Source organism: Struthio camelus, chromosome 1 (genome assembly GCF_040807025.1).
Source record: "Struthio camelus isolate bStrCam1 chromosome 1, bStrCam1.hap1, whole genome shotgun sequence".
Classification (NCBI taxonomy): Eukaryota; Metazoa; Chordata; class Aves; order Struthioniformes; family Struthionidae; genus Struthio; species Struthio camelus.
The window spans coordinates 57,858,934-57,866,183 of record NC_090942.1 but is presented as its reverse complement, the minus strand read 5'-3'; the positions used below and the strand labels follow the sequence as shown (position 1 = coordinate 57,866,183).

The following is a 7,250-nucleotide window of genomic DNA, read 5'->3' as shown; positions in this document are numbered from 1 at the left end:
CCTTTCCTGGACTGAGCTGTTGGGTTAAATTGAATTCCATTCCTTGGAGACCTCTCCCTCAAATGCACACCCCCTCATTATGCTTTTCTTCTTCCCTGTTGTTTTTTGTAACGCACCACCTTTTCGTAAATGGTCTTTGTCTCCTGTCTACAAAAGTGTCTGCCACCGTAGCTCAGAGCTGCCCTTTGGGGGCAGAGATTCCTTTTTCTCTTGCACTCTCTTTGTTCCTCTTCTCTGCTAGAGGGATTAATTTATATTTTTCCTCTTGCCTCTTTTTGAGCTGTTCTCTTTTACTAGCCCCTTCTCCACTTGTCTTGACCCATTCCGGATGAGATGAGGTGAGGTGATGCGGTCTCACAGCTTGAATATGTTATTGATTCACAGTAATGTTTGGTGCAGCTAAAAGTGGTCCTTATATACTCAACCATCTGTTTCATCTCTGCTACCCCATTCTGGCCCTGCTCCCTTATAAAAGAGAAACCCAGGCAGGTTTGTGCATGTACCTCAGTGCTTCCCTGCAGTACTGAGAAGGAGGGGATGTGCAGGGCCTGAGGGGATGTGCAGGATGTATGGCACTCCCCCAGACCCCGTGCAGCTGGTGGGAAGGTTGCAGGTACGTGAAAGTTGTGGAAGGGGAGAATGACTGTGGCACCGTCCTGCAATAAATGTGTGAAGTATGGGCTCAGGTATGAGGGAGGGTGAAGTGGGGTGCAAGATGTGTGAGTCCCATGTTCTGACCTGGGAGATCTGGGAAGCCAGGGGTATGTTGACCCTTTCTCACTGCACCCGCTGCAGCCCAAGCAAATGCCAGAACAGCCCTGACCTGCTGTTCCTTGGGCTTACTCCAGGCCCTGCCTCCCTGGGGACAGTGCTGCAGAGAGGCAGCAGGGCAGGTGCCCTCAGGGGATGCCATGAGAGATGGTTGCTATGGAAAATCCAAATTGAATTGGATAGTATTATACTTGTGGACAGAGGCTTAGCTGCCAGAACAGAGAAGCTAATACTAGGCCTCTTGCTTCTGGATACTTTGTGTGATATAATGGCATCTATGGTAGATCACAGGTGAAAAGAATTGCAGAGGTCTCATCTTGATCCCTTTTGCTGATTACAAAGCCCTTTTTGCTGTTCACAGAGCTGGAGAATAACTGGTTGTGGCTGGCAGGCCTTCCTCAGGGAGCTCCTGATGCCCAAGTGGTCAGTAGGCCTTCAGCTCAGACCAGAAATGCATTGACAGAGTGACATGCCTCCCTGGCTGGGCTGGAAGAAGCAAGGATGCACCATGCCAGCCTTGCAGCAGGTGGGTGGGTGCCGCTGAGGAGCTCTGGACCAGAATAGTGGGGCAAGGGGCCTCTAGGAGGGAGTGGATGTCTGTCATGAGAGCAGTGTGACTGTCAGGATCAGGAGGTGGTGCAGATCTGGTTGCTGGCACCATGGCTGGAAGAGCAGGGGGAGCTCCAGGCCATCTCTGAAATACATTGACAGATCCATGTGAGGAGCTCTGCTTTAGAGCCACAACACTGAATCATTTCCCAGAAATCCCCTGTCAGTCTAACCATAAACACTGGGGCGAGTGGAAGGTGGGGAGACATGTGTTTCTTCAATTTCCTACAACAAAGCAAGCGTAAAGGGGATTAGCAAGGCAATGCTGCAGGAAAAGAGAGAGAAATTTAAAAGGAAAGGAGAACATTAAGACTGAGAGGGATAAAATGCAGATTGAAGTTGTTGGACTAGAACAGAAGAACTTCTCAATCTATATATTTAGCTCAGTGAAGTATATAAACAGAAACCTACAGCCAGCTCAGCCATTTCTCCCCCAGTGGAGTGAGTCATCAGCCCTTGAATCTAAAGTTAGGTTCACGTCAGAGCTTACACTCTCTCTCTCTCCCTCTCTCTCTCCCTCTCATTTTTTCTCTTTCTATTTTGAAGGGTGTGAGAAAAACTGAGCACATTCTCCTGGAAGCAGCAAACATAAACCCACAGTGGCAACAGATGCTGGACCTGATGCCCTACCTGGGAGCACTGTGAAAAAGCTGACTTGTATCTGGCTGTTCCTCATCCTTGCCTTCTGTCTGGGGATGGGCTTGCCTGGCATGTGGCTGACATGCGGCTGCGGCTAATCTGTGCATGCAGTTGACCCAGCTCCGAGGGGTATCTGCACGACAGTGGGACAAGCAAGAGGGCAGGCTGGGCTACAAAGCCATACCTGGGGTGAAGAGCAACAGCATTTGCAGTGACTGTCAATGTTTGGCTGCTGTGCTCTCAGCAGTACAGCAGAATCTGCCATGAAGGCTGGCAAAAGAGGAGGCAAAAGGAACAGGGGCTGGGTCATCTGGGCAAGAGGCAGGGCACCTGTGAGACTTGGCTGGAGGATGCCTTTAAATCCAGTGTTGGGCTGCTACCTAGTGGACTCTGTTTCCCCTCAGCCCACAGGCACCTACAAACCTGCAGAGGAGAGGGATGCATCTCCCAGTACTATCCCTGAAGTCTCTCTGCTTTGATAAGACTCCTCCTTTCCTGTTAGTTCCCTCTTGCCTGGTCCTCTCTCTGAAGCTGTTTGCAATGTATTGCATACTAACCCCACTAACCTGTCAGCCAGTGCTGTTGGCTCAGGTGGTGAAAGGGAAGAGGCAGACGTTATTGTTCCTCTCAAAAGTCCCAGTGAAGTGGAGAGAGAGAGGGACTCCTGCAACGCTTTGGATGCATATGTGGGACCAGCTTGTGCTGTGCTCGCCTCTGACGTGACCCACCACCAGAACCGCTGGGATTAAACTCCCGCAGGTTGCTCACAACAGAGCCCACACGTATTACTCAGGGAGAGTGACAAAACTTTTTGAAAGAGCCTTGGCAGCTGCAGATGGAGCCCTGTGACTGCTGTGAGCTGCAAGAAGAAGAGCCATTTGTCTTCAGGCCTTTCCCTTGGTCCTGGTGGGGAGGAAGGTGTACTCAGGGAGGGCAGTAGTTTCCTAGCCCAAGGCTTGCTGACGAAGCTGAAATAGCCACTGTGGGTGATGCCCACCATGTACATACTAGCAAGCCCACTGAAATCATCCCTGATGTGTGCAGACTGGGGAAAGAGAATGGGGATGAAGGGGCTCCCTTCTGGACTTGTGTCTGAGCAGGAACATGAGCTGCCCTGGGCTTGCTCTTTTTACCAGCTCCAAGTCTGTGAATGCACCAGTCCCTTTCCTCACACGGCCACTTTTTCTTCTCCTCTCCTTCCAAGCCTGTTGCTTGTTTTTATCTTTTGGGAGAGTTTGCCTTGGTGAGAGTTCAAGATATCACCTGATCCTCATGGTGTGGGTACACTGGAAGCCAAATAGACTTGACCCACAGATATGGACATCAGTGAAAACCCCAGGATTACCCTGTGTGCGTATAGGTGTGCATCTATTGTCCTGTGTCCCTCTACATGTTCCCTTCATCTTCCTTTACAATTTCATTTCTTTTGCCTCTCCATGCTGCCCTGTTTCTTCTCCCTCTCCCTCTTTCTCCTGCCCTCGTCCTCATTCTCTTTTTCTCATTTGATATTCATGCATGAATAAATTCAATTGCATTTTTTCCCTGTTCCCCCGAAGGGTCTTGTTGGTGAGTTGCAGGCATCTGAAATCATATAATGCTCAGATTCATCATTTCTGGGATAGAATTGAAGCCCTTCTTCCCAGGAAGAAATAGCAGACGCTTTTCTGAAGGGAGAGAATGGTAAATGTTTTGTGACAGCTGAGGAGGAACCCAGAATACCAAGGGGTTTAACCTGGCAACCCAGAGCAGACTTTCTAGCACTGGGGGACTAGAAAGTCAACCAGCCCCTCAGATACATGTAGGAACAGGGAATGCGTATGTAGGTGCTTGTGATGTGTTTAGGAAAGGAGGAATGATCCAGGCAGAGAACCAGGAAAGGTCTGACTGAAATAGATCGCAAGATCACCATTCTCAAGGTCTCATGTTCACTGGTGGGTGCTCAGCACCTGGCAGAATAGGTCTCAAATTTCCTTTCTGTGTCCTTCAATTCCCTCTCCCACTCATGGGAGAGAAGGAAGTATTAGCTCATTAGTGGTTGTGAAGCCTATTTACTACTCCCGCATGTATGGCAATTCAGAAGAGTAACATATATTATGTGACTTCCAAGAACTGGTTTAAGCAGGAGCTGTCTAAGTGGATTGCCCACAGCCCAGCACCAAAGGATTCGGAGTACTCTTCTAAAGATCTCCTTAGGCATCTGGCTCAGCCAACTTCCAGGACAATTATGTGGCTCTCATATCACACCAAAGCTCTGCTGTGGGTCTTGGGACATGCTCAGGGCCACATCCCTATCACATTAAAAAGTCAAGGTTGGTGTGTCACTGAATCACATCTGTGCTTTGAGGTGCTTCCTAATGTTTATAGACTGTAACGTTCTCCCTGCTCTTAGAGTCTTCCAACTAGTGTGTAAAGGAAGATTCAAAATAACCACAACCTTCTTTGGTGCTGAAGGAAGCCAGTAGTAGCGTCCTACATGATTTCAATATAAACAGGCCCTAACCTCTACCAAGGAGAGGTCCAGCCAGCTACAAGTATTTAGCCTGGAATAGAATCTCCTTCCAGCTTGTGGGACTATGTGGGTTTACAATATGACCGCAGCCCCGGTTGGAAGCTGTGAAAGGAAAGGTTGGACTTGTCTGAGGAAGGGCTGTTTTTCCAAGAGGGTCATTAAGCAGCTCACTGTTGATGTTTACACGATCCCAGTTTTTTATGACTTTATTCTCTTTTTTATTTACCATTTCTGGTGCCCCTTAAGGATCTTCTGGGGCCTGAGTTTGTCTTTCAGGAGAGGAAACAAAAGCAGACACTTTAAAAAATACAACGTTATGCTAAAAGCAGTCAGTGGCTGCTGTCTTTGCACTAAAGACAGTTATGGACCTCTCGAGAGACAGTGGTGGTGCCAATCACTTTGGTCAAACTCAAGGAAGTTTAGTTTATATGTTAAAATCAGCTGAAGGTTTCATGGCTTCTACCCAAAGCAGTGGGCCATGTGGCAATTAAGAGCTAAGCCACGCAGAGGTGGAGCGCAGCAAGAGAGGATTTGTCCTGAGTATTTTTTAGTCCACATCATGAATGCACATGAACTATCTTGAGGAAAAGAGAGGGATTCTCTGGTTTTATCAGAAGGTGAACTTGCTCCGTTTCCTTCCCACAGAGTTAACATCAGAGTGCCTGTTTCACAGAAAAATTAAAATGCTTGATTTCCCCGGCATTATTAGGTCAGATATGTTAATTATCCTGACCCAGCTATTCTAGCTGTGAACACAAACTCTCAGACAGCAGGCGTGGACTTCGTCTTGATGGTGGAAGAGCTGGAGAAGGAATTGCGTGACCCTGCGAGGAAACGGAGAGGCTTCTGGCGTGTACGGTTTGCAGAGCAAGTCGTCGAGGATTTCTGAGCAGCTTATTTATAAATATATGCACCTAGAAGAAGCAGCGTATGGTGAGAATATGCCCATCTCTCGTAACATCTGGGATTTTATTGGTTTGATCAAAGAAAACCCATGAAGAACCTTGAAGACTGCGATAGCTTGAGACGAAACCTCACTGATGCCGTTTCATTTAGTATTCATATAGCATTTCATTTAGTGTCTCTTTACCAGACCTAGCTCAGAGCTCCTCAGCAGTGTTAGTAAAACTGAACGTTGATGCTCCAAGGATGAGGGGCCTGCGCTGGAGTGGGGTCAGGCTATTTTGCTCTGGGATGGGAAGGGTGTGGGAAGATTGATGCTAGGTTGGACCTCCTTTGGGAGGTGGACTCAGGGCTCATGCTGCAGAGCGGGGCTGCAGCAGTCTGTTCTAGCCCTTCTGATGATGGGATTCCTGTGTATTTTCCATCTCTCTCATTTCCCCCAAGCTTCACAAAATGCAGTGGGAAATTAATTTGCAGTGAGTTGTTCCCACCCCCTAAGTTCCTGTAACAGTTTTGGGAGTAGGATGGGGGAGAGGAGGGGACTCATTTTGAGGGTGGGACTTTGGGGGGGTTGTTAGTTTTTTTTTTTTTAATCTTCCTAAGGGAGCAGTAGTTCCCTAGCCTGCTTGGTTTGTGACCTGTGGAGGGACACACACCCACAAGTTCAAGGAAGAGCAAGCATGTCAAAGCTGGTGTCTATCAGAAAAGAGAGGGAGAGGGCTGAAGGCAGGGGAAAATCAGCTGTCCTGAGACCCCATAGTGGATGTGTGAGTGTGGTTGTCAGGAAGGAGATTTTTTCTTTCCTCTGATGTTTCTAAAATTCCTACCTTATTTGTCTCTAATTGTAGGTTTCCCCTAAAGACATTTGGTGTCACTGTAAGGACAGCATTTCTCTCTCCCTCTATGTCTGTACAGTTATTCTCTCTCTCTCACTCTGTGCAGTTCACTCCATAAGCCTTCGGTGAACATACCGTAAGACACAGATAGAGAGAGACAGACAGATAGAAACCACACACCAACCGTCCTCCTCGCTTTCCCACCATGGAATAGCTAAACTTCCCCCCACCCACACCTCCATCACCTTCCAGCGCTCCATGATTATTTTGACCCTCTGGTCTTTTTTGAAGGAAGCTTCTGTCACTTCTTAACATCACCCGCCTGGAAAAACACACACACACATACACACACACAGACCCCCAAATCCTTCCTCAAAGGAAGAGGTCTTTTTTTGCTCTGATTCCAAAGCTTCAGACTTCAGCCTGAACAGACAATTTCTTAACATGTATTTTCCTTTTAAACCATCTCCTTCCTGCACACGCTCAGTACTTGCAGCTACGGATTTAACACAACTCCCTGATTCTTGCCTGCAGGTTCTTTGCTCCCAGTCACTCAGCTGATCCTGATCTTTTTCTTCCTTTTTTTTTCCCCTGGGTGCTGAGGTGTGTGTCTGTGTGTGAGTGTGTCTGTGTCTTTGCAGAAAGGTGTGTGTGGGGGGGTCTTTTTATTTTTTTTTTTCTGGTTGGGAATTTTTCAAACCTCTTCATTATTATTTTATTTTGCTTCTCTGACTTGGACACTTCTCCCTTGGAGATTTCTTTTCCATGCAAAGGTAGGTGAGAAGCATGCACACCTGGCTAACCTTATGCTTGTCTTGTTTCACTTGTTTTTGCTTTCCTTTAAATAGAAAACTTGTGCCCACCCATGTACCTGCATCATTCCTGTTTTCTTTCGTACCTGTTTCCTCTCTGGCAGAAGTAGAAGCTTAGGGTAGACATGTCTGTAATGCTAACAATTCTGTCCTTCCAGATGGGAAAGTTAT

General features: G+C 47.6%; 1 protein-coding gene across 4 annotated transcripts in view; it reads left to right on the top strand.

The window, feature by feature from the left end:
* Positions 1–6,958: 6,958 nt before the first annotated feature.
* Positions 6,959–7,250, top strand: part of CACNA1I (calcium voltage-gated channel subunit alpha1 I) — a 176,766-nt gene continuing 176,474 nt past the window's right edge. For all 4 annotated transcript variants that reach the window (XM_009665343.2, XM_068941582.1, XM_068941569.1 and 1 more), the window contains exon 1: positions 6,959–7,040. The gene's annotated coding sequence lies outside the window, so the exon portion shown is untranslated. The remainder of the gene's footprint in view (positions 7,041–7,250) is intronic.